This window comes from Colius striatus, chromosome 7 (genome assembly GCF_028858725.1).
Source record: "Colius striatus isolate bColStr4 chromosome 7, bColStr4.1.hap1, whole genome shotgun sequence".
In the NCBI taxonomy this organism is placed as follows: Eukaryota; Metazoa; Chordata; class Aves; order Coliiformes; family Coliidae; genus Colius; species Colius striatus.
Window position 1 is genome coordinate 16,671,635 of NC_084765.1, and position 15,869 is coordinate 16,687,503.

Here is a 15,869-nt window from a genome sequence, read left to right on the forward strand (position 1 = left end):
CGCGCCGTGCCCGCGCGGCTCCGCGCCCGCCACTGCCGAGCCGCGCCGCCGGCGCGCAGCGACGGCTCTCGGGGAAAGGGGGACGGAGCCGGGGCAGCCTTCTGCATGAGAAACAGCCGCCCGCGGATGCTGCGAGTGCCTCATGCCCGCTCGAGCACGTCAGGTCTCTCCACCATCGTAGTGGCACCATTTTGGGGGCTGCAGAAGGAAGGCGGGAATTGCTGGGATTCACCGGGAACCTGCTGGGCTCCATCTCAGTCGTGGGGTGGGAGAGCTGGACACCTGGGTCTTTTGGCAGGAGTTAGAGAAAGGAGTGATGCCCTTCCCATGGCGGGATCCACAGTTCATCACAGACAACAAGTTTCTTTACAGAACAGGATGATGCAGAACCTGGCAAACCCCTTCCTCCGGCACCCTGTCGTGCCCCACTCCAGCACGCCACGGAGAAGTTGCCAGGCAAACGAGTGGTGGAAACGACCGCGCTTGGTAGCAGCAGATCCACATTAGGCCAAGCTTTGACTCTGGCTTCATCCACTAGCACAGTTTCGAAGTGCCAATACCCACTGCAGCGGAAGCGCAGAGCCCTGCACCGCAGGCAGTGCCACCGGCTCAGGAGGGATGGCTGGTGGTACCAGGATCTGCTTCTGAACATCAGGCGAGGGGGCGAGGAAATTAATTATTTGTCCATCTAAAGCAATTGCAAGTTGGCAAAAAAGTCTCTCCTTTTTGATGGTTATGAAAGTTGATTTGGAAGCAATTTCTTTTTCCTAGTTTTGGTTTCCTTCATGATCAGGTTCCAATTTTAATCCCTGCAGGCTGCAGGAGGCTCTGCTGTGCTCTTCTGCACTTGGCCTGCCATGGCAATTAGGGGGCCTGGAAAACGTTTTAGCAAGAACTATTACGTGTACCAGCGTAACTCACATTCGAAACACGTAGCTGGGATGCAGTCCATCTTTGGATTTGCCTGAAATCTGGGAAAGAGGAAAAGGCAGAGTGGAGAGAATATTTTTTTAAGTGCTTTACCTGAAATAAAGCACCTTCCTTTAGCAATAAGCAACTTGCTGTAAAATTTTTGCTTGGCTCATGGTGGTTGCAATGGGGAGGGGGCAATGCTGGCCTTGGGGCTGAGACAATAGATTCACATCTGGTAGATGGGAGCTTGGAGCATGAGGCTGCTTTGTTCTGCCTGCCTGACCATAACAGTCCTGGCTCTCCGTGCTTAATTTCCCCTGGGGAAAATTGGGATGCTGCTCACCCATTCAGTGTGCCCGAGCCATCCAGAGCTGACCGTGTGTGCTCACAGCTCACAGCACCGCCCTTGCTTGGGCTGGCTGCGCTGTTCCACAGAGCCATGGGTCCTCACCAGAATTTCAGGTTGAGCAGGGTTGGGATCTCCATGGGGTCAGCTCTCAGCTTCAGGAGGCAGGTGAGGCTTTACTAACCTTCCTCATCTTCTGCTCCCAGCCCCTGTGAATCTGGGAGCAGTTGAACAGCAGTGGATCATTTGTTTTGGTTTCCCTCCACCAGTGTTTGGCTACAGTACCTCGCACAGAAGCAGTGGGTGTGGGAGAGTCGTGGGGCTTGTGGGCTGCAGTGTCCCACTGGTCCCACCAGTATGTGGCCTTGCCACAGCATCTCCTGCTAGCTGCCATTAGGGATTTTGTATGGGTCAAATCTCCCATCTCCTCATCATCCAGGGATGCACCCAGCCCATGGGGTAGCCAAGGAGATGTAGCCAGAGGTGAAGGCTCAAGACAGAGCTGAGCTTGGCCTCTTGCTGGAGCTACCAGGTGTCTCGCAGTCCTTTGGGACACTCCATCATCTGCTCCTTCCTCTCTACCTGCCCATCCCTTGCTTGCCTGCAGCCTAGCATCCTTCTCCCACTTCTTTCCTCGCACTCCTCCCTGTCACTGTGCTGCCAGCCACCAGGGCAGGGATGTTCCCACCAGCCAATCTGGGCTGCTCATCTGGCAGTGGCATGCCAGACCCAGGGCTGGAAACACTGATTTTAACAGGGGCTTGGAAAGAGACTGTTGAAATCCTCTTCCTTCAGCAGGATTTGCAAGCTCATGGCTCTCTGCCTAGATAATAGCTTTTATGAGGAAGCTTTGGGATTTTCAAACTCATTCCTTTTCCCTTCTTTTTTTTTTCTATTTTACCCCTCAAAAGGGATGCTGGGCAGGGAAGGAAACAGCTCTAAGCTGAGGCAAGAGAAGGCTTTCTCAGCTTTTTGCCCTGCATGGCTGTGAGGAGGGAGCTGAGCAGGAATACCAGTGGGAAAGGCAGAATGGAAGGAGGACCCTGGTTTTGTTGCAGCCATGCTGGCCATACTCCTGCTCCCACCAGGGCCAAGTGCTCCAGGGCCGTTAGAAGAGTGAGCACCTGTCCCGTCCCAGCATCTTGCCACTGACTGTGGCAACCAGGACATAAATCTGGGCCATTTAGGCAGAGTAGCCCCAGTTTTGCAAAAGTTTTCCTGCTGACAGCTTTGTGTAAGCTGAATTTCCGCAGCAGGAGAAGGGCATGAACTCACGCAATGGGGAGAGTGAGATTCTCGGGCATCCCGGGGTTTTATGCCTCTGGTGCTCTGTGAGAAAGATTTTGCTGCCAGTGACTGCGGGAGTTCAGCATCCTTCTCAAGTGAGCTGCTGGCCGCATGTCTAGAGAAGTGAGAGTTCATCTTTAAACATTCGGCATCATACCTGCGATGAGGAAGGTTCCTTTGAGTTCCTAAGTGCCAGCAAAACCAAAGCTCCTAAACCCTAATCTCCTTCTAAGCTGGAGCCACCAGGCCAGGGCCAAGGACGGCGAAAAGCCCAATGAGCCATGTGGCTCTTCGCTGCCACTGCAGTGGGACGGAGGTGTGCCCACCCTGGTCAGCCTGCAGCCCACCCATGGGGCAGACTCCCCCTGAATTCAACAACTTCTGCGCCATCCTCTGAGACCGCACTGCGTTTACACCCGTCCTGCCCAAACCTGGGCGCTGCCGAGACAGAGGGGCCGAGCTCGGCCAGGAGGTGTTCGGGCTGGGCAAGTGAGCTGCAGGCGGGGCTCGGAGCCAGGCGGCCCAACCGGAGGGGCAGTGCCAAAGGACAGCCCGGCGGCCAGGGACGCACCGGGAGCACAAGAACGCGCATATTTTGTTGGTTTTTTTCCCCCGGGAGGCGTCCTCGCGGAAACCGGGAGGGTACTCCCGACAAAAGCCCCTCGCTGTCCAGGTCTCTCTCCCCGGCGGGTACCCGCGGGCTGCGGAGGGGTCGGCCTTCGGGGCCGCGCAGTCCCCGCGGAGCCCCCGCGCGTGGAGGGAAGACGCCGCGCGCGCTCCCTCCGCGCCGCTCCGCGCCCGCGGGGCTGACGTCACCCTGCCCCTGCGCCGCCCGCGCTGATTGGCTGCGGGTGACGTCAGCGCTGTCTTCCCCCCCCCCCCGCCCCCCCTCGTTCCCGAGGCATGACCTCATCGCCGGCGCATTCCCGGCGGCGCGCGGAGCAGCGCGGAGCAGCGCGGAGCGGCCCCCCCGCGCCATGCCGGCAGCGGACAGCCCGCCGAGCGGTGCGGCCGCCCGCGCCCGCCGCGCCGGGTCAGTGCAGCCCCGACAGCTCTGTACGCGCCGGGGATGTGCGTCCCACGCGGGGGGGGAGGGACGGGGGGGGGCTGGGGGTTGGGGGAGGCCGGCGAGGCGCAGCCCCCCGCATGTGCGCAGCGGAGCCGGCATCGCGCCCGGCGCCCGCGGACAGCGCGAAAACATATACCTAGATATGTGCGTCTATATGTGTATATATAGGGCTTGGGGGGGGGGGCTTAAGGGGGGGGATTGGAGTTATTTTGGTGCAAGGAAAATAATGGGGGGAGGGCTGGAGAGGGAGCAGCCCTGCAGCGGGCTGCACCGCGGGGATGGGGGGCGCCGGCGCTGCGCGGCCGCGCACGTCGGGGCCACTGCGCTTGTTTTCGCGGGTGGGGGGGGGATTGTGTTGCAAATCCCACCCTGCCTTGGCGCTGCGGATGTGCCTGCCGCTGCAGGTGAGATGGGCTTTAGGGGGCTGAGGGAACGGGCCAGGGGCCGCGATGGAGGGGTTTTCTCTTGGGGGGGAATGTTTGAGGAAGCGGTGTTAAGCGCGCTGTGGTTTTTTCTGATGATGCAGAGGTTGGAGTGTCGCCCGGTGTCCTTGGCGTTTAAACGGAGCCGGCATGTGTTCAGCAGCCGGGGGGTGGGTGGGTTCGGGCAACAGTCCTCTGCTGCGGCTCCAAAGGCGCTGCCAGCCATTAATGAGTTAAGCTGCCCCTTTAAAAATAGTCCCCCTCACCTCCTCTAATGTGCGAGGACCGATTGATCCCCCAACCCCGTATATTACACAGTGATAAACGTCGCTTTGAATGCCGAGCGTTGGTTGTTTTTAAAGATTCCTTGTTATTTCCCATATTGATAAATATGTTCCTTCTCCTTCCTGCTCCCCCCCTCCCTTTTCTCCTCCCCCAGAATTAAATTCCTGAGCAACAGCAAAAGCTGATGTCAGTGCTTCAGCTTGCATTGGGGGAGCTCCGTGCACAGGTCAGTAATTTGCGGTTTCGTGAGAAGGAAGGAAGGACGCGCTGCATTGCTGCTCTGTGAAGGATATTTGGGTTTTTCTGGGCACAGATGCGTTTCTGCTTTGATACTGCGGTAGTTGTCAACAGCTCCCTGGGGGGAGCTGGGTGCTGCGTAAGCATGGGTGAACGAGCTCGTCCCTGTCCCAAGCAGCCAGCGGTGGCAAATGTCTTGGCAATAGTTGCATAGTTGCCAGAGGTTTCAATCTCCCTCTGATGTGGGGTATAAAGGCAGACCCCCCCCCCCCCCCCCCACCAGGAGGCAGCTAGGAAATCCAAGAAGCCCTGAGCAGGTAGTGCTGAGGGCTGTGCCTGGCAGTCCAGGGGCCATGTTAACCTTGAAAGCAGCTTGCCCGTGGAGCAGCGTTTGACGTTGGCTTGCATTGTCTCATCCTCCTGTGCTGAAGCGAAGGGCTCCGGGCACGGCTGCCGGTGCACCCGCACACCGCTGCGGACAGCTTTGTTTTCAGAAGGACTCGGTGCCCAGGAATTGGCGCTGGTGGGTTTGGCCTCGTCTCTGTCTGACAGGGTTTGCTGGCCCTGACAGAGGGCGGCCGTGCCGGGAGGACTCTCTGCGGAAGAGGTTCGTTGGGCTTTGGGGTCTGGCTGGGGCTCCCTCCTCTTCCTTTGGTTTTACTTGTGTCTGTTCCCAAAATGAAATAAGCTGGAGGTATTTGGGATTTTTAAATGCCTGCAAGAGCTTTGCAGGTGTCTTGTTCCCAGTTTTGCCTGGCACAACCTTTCTGGCAGTGCCTGGCTGTGTAGGACCGTCCGAATGGCTGGGACCAGGGAGGACAGTTGGGCGCGTTGGCAGCAGATGGATGCCCAAATGCCTCTTTGCGATGGCAGTAGACAGAAATTCCTGTCCTCAGCCCATCAACAATACACTCGAGCAGCACAAACCTGGGGCTGGAGCATCTCCAAGCCAAGATGGCAGCATGTCACACCAAAAGGCTTTTAACTCAACAGATTTTACTTTCCCCACCCCCTGCTCCCCCCGTGGTTTTTGGTTGTCCCTGCATTGATGAAAGATAGAGAATAGAGAAGGAAAACCTGTATCTAGCATTGGTGCTTAAAAATCCAGCCTCAGCTATGCTTGGGAGAGCTGAGCAATGTGGCCAGTCCTTAGGAGCCTTCACTGGGAGCTCTGCGTGGAGGTTGTTGTTGAAAATACTGCACTGTGCTTGTCTGCAGAATGTGTTTTTTCTGGGTGCTAGGCACCTTGCTGAGAAAGCCACCAAGGTGCCTGCCTTTTGAGAGTTTAAATTCACCTAAAATTAAATTCAATGCCGCTATTACTACCAAAACACCTCCGAGGGCTGAGTAGGACTTTGCAGTGGTGTCTGTCCTATATTGCCAAATTGGATCTTGGGAGGTGGGAGAAAACCAGCTTCTCTTCCTGCAGCCAAGGACCCCCAGAATACTTCCTCAAGGACTGGAAAGTGATTGTGTCTTGGCATGTCTGAAATGACTTCTCTCAGTACGATTGTGAGCAAGTCCCCACTCCATGCATACCCCTTACCTCTGCACCAGTTGCCTTAACCTACCTAGGAGATGGGGAGTGTGTTAGAGGTGCTTTTCCTCTTTGGCTTTGCCTTTAAGCAAGGCTGTTCTGAGGGATCAGAGGTTAGTTTCTCAAGTGTGCAGCTCGGATCCCAAAGCCCTAGGCACAGGCAGGTGTGGAGCACATTAACTCTATCAGGGATGGAAGGAGGAAAAGGAGGTGCTCTGGTGCTTGGCAGACTTGATTTATGCTGCAGGCTCATAGGACGCTGCTATCATACTGAAACAGTTCTGGCAAGCTGAGTCTCATAGGGAAGGAGGTGATAAAGAGAAAGAGCTTGTAGATGCTGACTCCTCTCTGCCTGGTGGGATAGCTGGGAGGTTGCACTGGGACAGTTTGCAGACAATTTTTGCCCTCTGCTGTGCTTTTAATGACAATATTAAGGGGGAGATGGCTGCAGAACCCCTGGGCACTCCTGGCCCTCCAAGCGCAGCCGCTGTGTCTCTCCCTGATCCTTTCCATGCTGCTATGCAGAGAAACTCCTGCAGCCAGAGCAGCAATGCCATGCCGTCATCCTGTGGTGAAAGCTTCAGCGCATCCCCATGCCCTCTGGGGCTTTAAAACCTGTTTTTCAAGCTTTACGTTTCTTCTCTGAAGATACACCTGTCCTGCCTGATGCCCCAGTGGGAAGGAGGCACCTGACATAATTACAAGGCAGGCTTGGGGAAGGGAGGTGAGTGGCCTGGGTGCATTCATCAGATAAGAAGCTATAGGAGCTCTGCACATGAGATTTTCTCAGGCTTGCTCAGGAGACCTGGGTGTACTTTGTGTACAGGATTATAACACAGCCAGGGGAATGTTAGGAGGGTACAAATTTCCCATGGCAAGATACTTTGCACTGATGGCATCAGGGACTGCCCTCAAAGCCAGACAGAGCTTGTGGTGTGGATAGTGGCAGTGCAGGTTTCCATGGGGATGGAGGGTAGTGTACTGCACCTTGGCAGTGGCCTGATGGGTTTACCTGCTCTTCTGGTGGGGGGATGATGTTTGCAGACTTTTTACCACAGGTCTTTGAGTCAGTGCTGTCTGAGAGGCTCCTTTGGCTCTCAACCAAGAGAGAGTGAGAGTAAGGGAGGGCCATGCTGGGGGGCTCAGCCTGGCAGAGAGCCCTGCCCAGCCTACGCTACAGACTGCCATGGCTCCTATAGTATGACATGCTCCATCTCCCTGCTATTTGGCTCTTCCTTTGAGGTTTTCTAGACCCAGTTGGACAGGGTCAACAACCTAGATTGTTTTTGTGCAGTGGGTTTCCTCCTTTGCTTTGCCTAGAGCTTCTGTGGATTTTTTGCTGCTCTGAACCTCCAGTTTCCAAAAGCATTCTTGTCTGCGTGATGCCTTGGAAGCATGGTATTTCAGAAGACAGGTGCAGTGGGAGCCCAGGATGGGATCTGGGTCTGGTAATCCTTCCTTTGATTCCCTCTTTTCTTCCCACTCCTCTTAGGCCTTTTGCCATGTTGTTTGCTGTGTGAGGAAAGCCCTCACAGTTCCTGTTTGCCCAGCCTGCTGTGTATGTGCATGACTTGTCTGCCTTTGTTGTACCTTTCTAAAAACCAAGCTTTCATGTCTCTTGGGGCACAGACCTTGTGTCCTTCAGGCATTTCTCCAGAGCCCTTCAGGGTGCTCTAGCCATTTGCAAAAGAGGCTCTCTGTATAGCATTTCTGCATGCTAAGTGGTGGGGAACGTATTTTCTGATGACTTGGAACAAGTCATTTGGTGACCAGAAGGACCAGATGAGCTCCTGAGGTCCCTTTCAAGCCATGCCTGCTCCATGAATACCTACCATACTGCTTCTCCCAGCCTTTTTGTCAAATAACCTGTTATTAGGCAGCACTGGTGAGGGGCTGTGAAAAGAGGTAGGCCACTGCTTTGATACTGCATGGTGATTCCAGTGACAGCATGGCCCTGGCATCCTCCCCTCCAAGGTGTCCTCCAGCCCCACTAATGAGGTGGCACGTCCTGCCGCCCTGTGCTGCCCACATCCACTGCTTGCAGCTCGCCTTTTTGCCTCCTTTTTAATAGGGGATTTAGCTCTTTGAGGAGCACTACTGTCTAAAGCTAGCACATGGTAATTCAGCTGATGCAGCAGAAGCTCTGCTAGAAAATTCAATCCGGTTATTAGGTGATTGCAGGGTTTTTTTCGTCAAGCAACTCAAGCCCTTCCCACACGTTAAACCTGTGGCTGCTTAAATCACACATCTCCCACTGAAATCCAGCCCCTCCTGGGTAATGCCAGGCAATCTTTGCTCCAAACAAAGAGGATCCATCAGTCTTGGGGGCGTGCTGTTGAAAGAAAAGCAATGAAGAAGTATCTGCAGCATCCGATTGTGTTTGCATTGCCTCTAACAGCCCTCATTTCCAAGCTTGTGATGGCAACCTGGTGCTCCTTGAGCTGAGGCTTGAGTGGAGTTATTCATCCGTCTTCATCTGCCTTGGCCAGCAGCCCCGTGTGGGGAGTGGGCAGGCGCAGCCCGGACCTCACTTGGCACTCGGGGCTGGTGGAGCAGAGGGTTGGTGCAGAGAGGGTGCCAGCACTGCTGTCTTTTGAGCTATAGCTTGTGAAAATCCACATCAACTGCTTTGCTGCTGTAGGTGCAGAGACATCTCTGGCAACTTTGCTAGCTCAACAGGGCTGAGACCCAGCAGCCAAGCAAGCCTGGAGCTCTCCTCTACCTCCTGCTCCCCTCAGGTGCAAAGTCAGAAGGACATGGTGGGGCAGGAAGGTGACCTAGAGGGATGAGCCTCAAGCTGAACCTGAGTCGGGGCTCTCTGAATTTTCCTGTGGGGTGGTGAAGGGACAAAATGCTTCCCGCGCACCAAGGGAAGTTGACTGCTGCAAAAAACCCGAATGCAAATCTCTGACTGGGCAGAATCTCCCCAGACACATCCTTTTGTAAAGCACTTGCATTGTACCATTAAAAATAGATCGACGTGTTCTCCTCTTGCTTGCTGAATGCTGATGCCTGTAATTCTGTGTCATCCTCGCAATCCCTTCTGCTTTGAGCTTGGCTGCCTCTTTGTCTGGCACCTGAGCAAGGTTCATTCAGCAGTAACTGATACAAAGATAAGTGTGAGCTCTGTTGGAGTTCGGCAGGAGGGGCAGGAGGGTGAGGAGGACTGAATTGATCTTTGCTGAGGGTCAGCCGGTAACACTAAAGGGACAAGGCTTGGTGTGATTACCCATGCTTTCTGTTGTGTGGTCAGAAACAGGGATGAGCAAGACCTGCCGGAGTGGAAATGAGTTGGAGGGTGTTGAAGGCCTGGGTGGATGTCATGAAATAACTCTCTTTGATTTTGGTTGGTTGGTTGGTTTTTTTAACCTGGGTTTAAAATATGTATGTATATTGTGCTTCCACTTCTGCCTGGAATTGATGAGAGGACTTTTGCTGCTCATTTCTCTCAGTGAATGAGTTCGTCTAGTTTGCAACCCCCAACAGAAATGACTATATGGATTGAGAGAGAAGGCCCATGTTACAAAATGCTGCAATACGCAGCTCTCAGTAAGGAGGCTAGGTTTGCAGGATTTTGTACACCATGAGCTACAGCATCTGACCAGTGTGCCATGGCTCAGTGTGGTGGATGGGCACATGCTTCTCCTGGGTGGTGAGGATGTTAGACCTGCAAAACACTTTTTGACCCCTGTGTCACCTCAGATTCACAGAACAAAACCAGCTGGTAATGAATCATAGCTCCCAAGAGAAAAGGAGAGAGTGAGGCAGGAACATCAGCTTGGGTTTTGTCTGTTTCGTGTGTTTTTTCTAGATAAAGATAATCCTCTGAAACCTGGAGCTGGTGCCTCATTGCTGGGGCTGTGGTAGGAGGTAGAGCCTGAGCTGACAAGTGCTAATTTGAGCCAAATTTGTGAGCAGTTTGGCTATTGTGTGCTTATAGGAAATTCAGCTAGCCTTGAACCAGATCAGAAGAGTCTTACAAAATGTATTTGCTGCCCTGGGGAGTGACTCATCCTGTGGAAAACCAGCATAGCTCTCTGCATTTGAGTTGAATTCTGTGTCTTGTGAGGAGGGCCAGAGTTTCAGTGGGTGTAGCGAGGCCTAACTCTGGGTATTGGCCTCTGCCCACTGGAAACCTATGCTGGGATCTCCACCTGCACCTCAGCTTGTGCTGGTTATTGTCAGGAACTGCGTGAAATCAGGAAGCAGAACATGGTTGATCTTCAGTGAAGCCAGGGGTCTTTTTTGCCATTTAAGTATGGGAGGCTAGTGACACTGCGCTGGTCAGGAGCCAGGAGACTGGCCCTGTGTTTGCTATGGGCTCCCTTCACTAGCCATGGCCTCGCGCGTGGCTGTTCCTGGTGCTCTGTTGAGATGGACAAACCCATGTCACTTGGGATTATCCTTAAGAAGTGAAATGTTGGCATATTTATCTGCAACTTTGAAGAGCCACATCTTAATCCTCTGCTTTCTTTCTGTTAGTGTGCAGGTGTTATGGGAAAATAGCACACAGGTCCTGGAGACCCTTACTCCAGAAGACTGCAAATGCACCCAGCATGTATTTATAGTGTCTGAAGTCCTAGGACAAAAGAGCAAGACCAGCCCTGCAAAAATATCTAACTGCATACCTTTCTGGGCTGCCTGTATCTGTTCTCGTTGGAAAAAGGCAAACAAGCTACTGGAGATCCTCAGGATAAGCCTACTGGGATCATGAGGTCTTGCAGCAAATGATGGGGATATCAGGCAGTGGGCAGCAAAGGCTCTTGAAGCATCAGTAGGACTAGATTTCCCTTTTCCAGTGTGACACGTCCTCTGTGATGTGTGCCAAGCTGCTCAAAGCAGAAGATGCTTTCAGCTTTGAGATTAGAGCCTGGCCAGCTCTCAGTTTGGCAGGGTGAGGATGGAAATGGGGTAGTTTTCACATTAGCAGCATACTGGGGAGCTCATCCTCCACATGGGCAAAGGCAGGGCTTAAATGGCTGGCTTGACATGGATAACCTTTGATCTTGACTTTTGTAGGCTTTAAAATGAAGCTTGTGTTTATACTAAACGGGAAAACCATATAAGTCATGCTAAAAGCACAAGTTTGAGAGGAGACACTGGCCTTGTCATATAGATTCTGCCTAAATTCCCTTTCATGCTGTCTCCATTGGCTTTTCCTGACTGGATCTCCAGGCTGACCACCATGACTGCAGTCAGAAATTTGCCTGTGAATGGCCAGTCTGTAAATCCTTAAGTGTACCTAGGTCACTTTGGTGAAATCAGCCTAGAAGATTTGTAGCCACAGCCCATCCAAAGCTGCTGGCACAGCATGGAGGGGAGGAGAGGGTGAGGGACCCCGTTGCTTGGCTCAACTGCCACACAAAGAGCCAGTCTGCCTTGCAGGTTGAAGGCTACATTGGAATGACTCTGTTGCAGCTGGGTACGACTTGTCCCCTTTCCTTTCATCCTGATGTTCCTGTCTGCAGTGTGAGCAGCCCCTGAGCTGCCCCTTGCCACCAGCCACATCCCCAAGGCTGACCACTCCTGTGCCAGCGCTACCACGTGCCTCCATGCTGCGTCCCTTGGCCGATGTGAATGCACCATCTGGCTCTTTGCTCAAGGACATCCTGGTCCTCCAGCTATGTCCTGTGGTGGAAAACACCTGAACCAAGTGTTGCAGGTGAAGAGAGGAAATGGGAGGCACAGAGAGGCAAGCGGATGCTACTGGGGTGCATGCAGCTTCTTTGCACCATGCTGCTTCCAGCCTATGGGAATTGAGAGGAGAATGCTGCATAGAAAGGAGGAGGGGAAAAAAACCCTAAAAACATCATGAGATCAGCAAGCAGCTGGGCCTGAAACCCTAGCAAAGGTGTAGTGGCTGCCTCCCAGTGATGTGCTGTGGGAAGAACGGGAGGTTGCTCCTTGCCTCCTTCCTGAAGTCCTCCCAGCGTGGAGTGGGTGTGCAGAGGCTCCTGTCCCCATCCCAAGGGAGTATGCATGCATTAGAAGGAAGATAGGGATGTGAGATCAACATGGGGGATGCTGGGGGAGTCCTCTGTCTGTGGGTCTTGGGGATTGGAGCAGGGCAGTGGCCTACATTGCTGTCTCCCCAAAATCTTCATAGTGCTGGGGCATGGGAGATGTCCTTCCACCCCGTTCTTGAGATTCAGCAGGGAATGGGGGGGCACACAGACTTTGCATCTGAGCTAGTGGATGTAGTTAGTGGTGTTTCCCGGCCTCATTTTGAGGAGCAAAAGAAAAGAAAAACCACTCCATTTTCCCTGTAGTCAAGCAGAGAGATCTTTTGTGCTGCCTTTTAAAGGGACCGTGAGTAGCTGCTAAGAAATCATCAGTGGTTACATCACCTCCAAAGCGGCTACTGCCAGCACCTGACAGCTTTGTCCCACTGCCACCCTGGGGCATCCTTAGTGCTCTAAATCCCTTGCCCTTGGAGAAAGGTGCATCTCTCTCTGGGAGGGAGAAGCCACTGCATGGTTTCAGAGGCTGTGAAAGGCAGAAGGGGATCAATAGATGGGCCGAAGTTCACAGCAGATGGGGTGGAGTGAGGGAGACACATGCTGGATTTTTCTAACCCCATCCTGACTACTGAGCTGGGTCCATCAGCCCAGGCAGGACCTGAGCATCTTCCCAGGAGTGAGCCGAAGGCGCTGCAGTAGCATTGCCTCCAGCTGGAGACGCAATGGTTGCCTGGCAGCTGCGGGTTTCCAGGGAAACCAGAGGTGCTAACTTGTTAATGAGCCCCACGTCCCTGATTGCTGCTGCAAAATAATAATAATTAGTAATAGGCTGTGATTTAGGAATCCCTCAAACTGCAGTGAGCCTGCCGAGGGGAGTTCACTAACTGCTGAAGTACTTAAAAGAGATGAGGGAATGAGGAGGAAAAGAAGGGTGAAGAGCATGGTAAAAGTGCCACATTTTACATCTTAATAAATGTCTGGAGAGCTGGGGGCCAGTCGAGTCCTGCCAGCATCCCAGCAGCAAGCCTGGGGCTAGTGGCAAGGCTGACCAGGATGGATGGAGGAGGATGGATGGATGGATGGATGGACGGACGGGGGAGCCCCGGGCAGGCAGCATCTTTCTGCAGGGCTCAGAGGGCTCAGGTATTTCTCCAGGTGAGCTGCAGAGAGAAAAGCTAGATCACGTAGCTCGGTGCTGCTAGGTTCCCCATGGAGATGTCACTTCTTTAGGAATGGCTACCTTCATGAGGACAGACAAGCAGGCATTTCCCTGTGCTGTTCTTAGCCCTTGGTAAACTCAAGGTGGAGATGCCACCAGAAGAATGTGCTCCTGGTATGAACATCATAGGGAGTGTGCTGGAGATCCAGTCTCACATATGTGATGGAAACATGTTCATGGGGTCAGAGCTGCTTCCTGCAGCAAAGCTGGCCTACCTGAGGTAGCAAGGGAAACATCTCAACTGGACCACATGTGGACGGTAAAGCTCTCCAGTACACAACTACTAGCTTGGTGTAAAGAGCTGATGTGATAGTTTGTGAGGTTTATGGTTGCTGCAGACATGCTGGCTTTCCAGTTGATGTCTCTGGTACATGAGAAACCAGATCTGCATCCTTCCCAGACCACATCTCTCAGCTTGCCTTGTGCAAGATGAGAAACTGAAGGAAGTGGCCTCTTGGTCCTGTGTTGGGCTAGCACAGGGATGAGCTCCTGTGGTGTGTCATGCCACGCAGAGAGACTCATGCTGGGGCATGTTTCAGGTTTTATTCCTCTCTTGCCTGGTCTGACCAGAAGAGAGTCACAGCCAGGTTGAATACTCACCCTTAGCCCAGCTTGCCACGCTTGTAACTTGTGCACCCCTTGCCTGTCACACATGGCCAGGAGGTGACACTGGGGACAGAGTCCCCCTGAGCAGGCAGTGGGCCCAGCCTGTGTGCTGAGCTCTGCCTGTCTTTCTGTCCCTCAGCTGCAGCATGGCCTCTCCTGCTCGGCTGTCCCCTTTCAGCTAAGCCATGTGCCCATCTCCTCATTACAGGCACTCCAGGGAGAGGTGGGATTAAAAGATTATGGTAATGTTCTTCGGGAATACTCAAGAAGATTAAGATGGCTTTAATAAACTGATAAGAGAGGGACACAGTGACGTTTCTGAAACCCTAATTTAGGTTGCAGGTTAACCTCTCCCCTGGTCTCCTGTCACCATGGTGAGAAGATCTCTCACTTCAGCAGTGCTCTGTGGCTATGCCTGTTCCTCCAGATTTCCTTTTGACTCATCTGAGCAGAAGCAGAAAGACATCTTCCTTCCTTCTTTGGTAGTCTTCCCAAGTATGGAGGCGTTAGAGCTCCTTCTCAGAGACCATTGCACACGCAAAGGCTGTGAGGTACTGTGAAGGTCTTGTAGCCTCTGCTAGTACCTGGGGTACCTCTTAGCTGGGAATGAACCCACCACTTTCTCATTCTGGCCTCAAAATGTCCCATGGTTGCTGGCAAAGAAGTGTCTCATCTGTCTTTGACCTGATACTCTTAGAGAAGTCCCTGTGTCTTGGGTCTAGTGCCAAGGCTACAGTTTCCTACAACCATGCTCAATTGTTCATCTCCATCCCCAAGAAAGACTCACAGAAAGAGGGGCAAAGTGCTCCACCCTTGCCCTGCCTTCCTGGAGCTGGGAGTGGGACCTGGCTGATGTGTCACACGTGTCTGTCACCAGGTCCGCTTGGGTGTGCTGGAGGGGACACTGGGTTGTTCTGTGGGAGGCGAGCTATTAGCTAAGCTGGGAAACCTCCTCATCTGTCATTTCCAGTCTCTTCCACCCAAGCTCCCAGTCAACTGCCAGAACTCCCTGCATGGAATACCTCTTCCAAAGGGATTTCTCAGTTAGGTGATCAGGACTGTTATCTTTCCCAGGCTTTTCTCTTTGAGTCTGAGACCCCGAAAGTTTACCCCTTGCTCAGAACAGGTACTGCATTATCTTCAGAGGTCCTGGACATGTGTGTCCTCAATGTGCTCCTTCCTCCCACTTCAGCCTTTCCCTCTTATCCCTCTGCTGTGGCATTGTCCCCATCTTTTTTGTCTGTCGACTCTCTCCATTCCCTTTTTATTTCTCAGATGTTATTGAAAGAGCTGAGAAGAATTGGCAGCCTGGTGTCCTGATGGAGAAGGGAGGCAGAAAGTGATTTGGGGAGTGGGGTGTGAAAGGAAGACTAAGGGGAAAAGCTGGCTAATTTGCATCCTTTCTGAGTACCCTGGCTCTATAGCCAAGGTACAGCAGGGGGTCTTCTGGCAAGGCGGTAGCGACGTAATGAGGTGTGTCATATCCCAGCAGGAGCCAGCCGCGCTCCCCCTCAGACCCCCTAATTAGAACTGTTTCAATTTTTAAGTCCCCCCGGAGGAGTGCTGGGGGGAGGCGGGGGGAGCCCGGTTGCCGCGGTGGGGGGACCACCAGCCGCCCACCGAGGGGGCTGCTTTAATTGGAGTTGCCACGAGGAGCCGCCGAGCGATACGAACGGGCAGCGGGGCCGGGGGAGGGGGGGGGCGGCGGGGCCAGGGGCTGCCAAAATACTTTGTGCTGGGAGGGTCCATCACTACTGCAGCTTGCAGGGTTGTGGGATTTTTTTTTTTTCCTCCTAATTTGAATAAATGCACTGGCAAAGGCAGTGGGAGTGTGATGGGGATCAGGGGAGGAGTGCATATCCTATTATGGCCTCGTATTTGGAGCCTGGGACTACAGGATCTACCCCCTGCTTTATGGGGGAGCGGGTCTGGTAGTCCAGGGAATTTGGGGCTGTTAGTGCTGGAGTCATGAGTCAGAGCAAAGCTGGA

General features: G+C 53.4%; 1 protein-coding gene across 4 annotated transcripts in view; it reads left to right on the forward strand.

Annotated features, from left to right (window-relative positions):
- The first annotated feature begins 3,499 nt into the window (after window positions 1-3,499).
- The window catches only part of DUSP8 (dual specificity phosphatase 8), a 42,891-nt gene continuing 30,521 nt past the window's right edge, over window positions 3,500-15,869 (forward strand). The window contains exons 1-2 of one of the 4 annotated variants that reach the window (XM_061999672.1): window positions 3,544-3,578; window positions 4,476-4,547. The gene's annotated coding sequence lies outside the window, so the exon portion shown is untranslated. Of the gene's footprint in view, window positions 3,602-4,475; window positions 4,548-15,869 lie in introns of all 4 variants that reach the window. The other 3 variants (XM_061999669.1, XM_061999670.1, XM_061999671.1) reach the window with 3 other exon arrangements.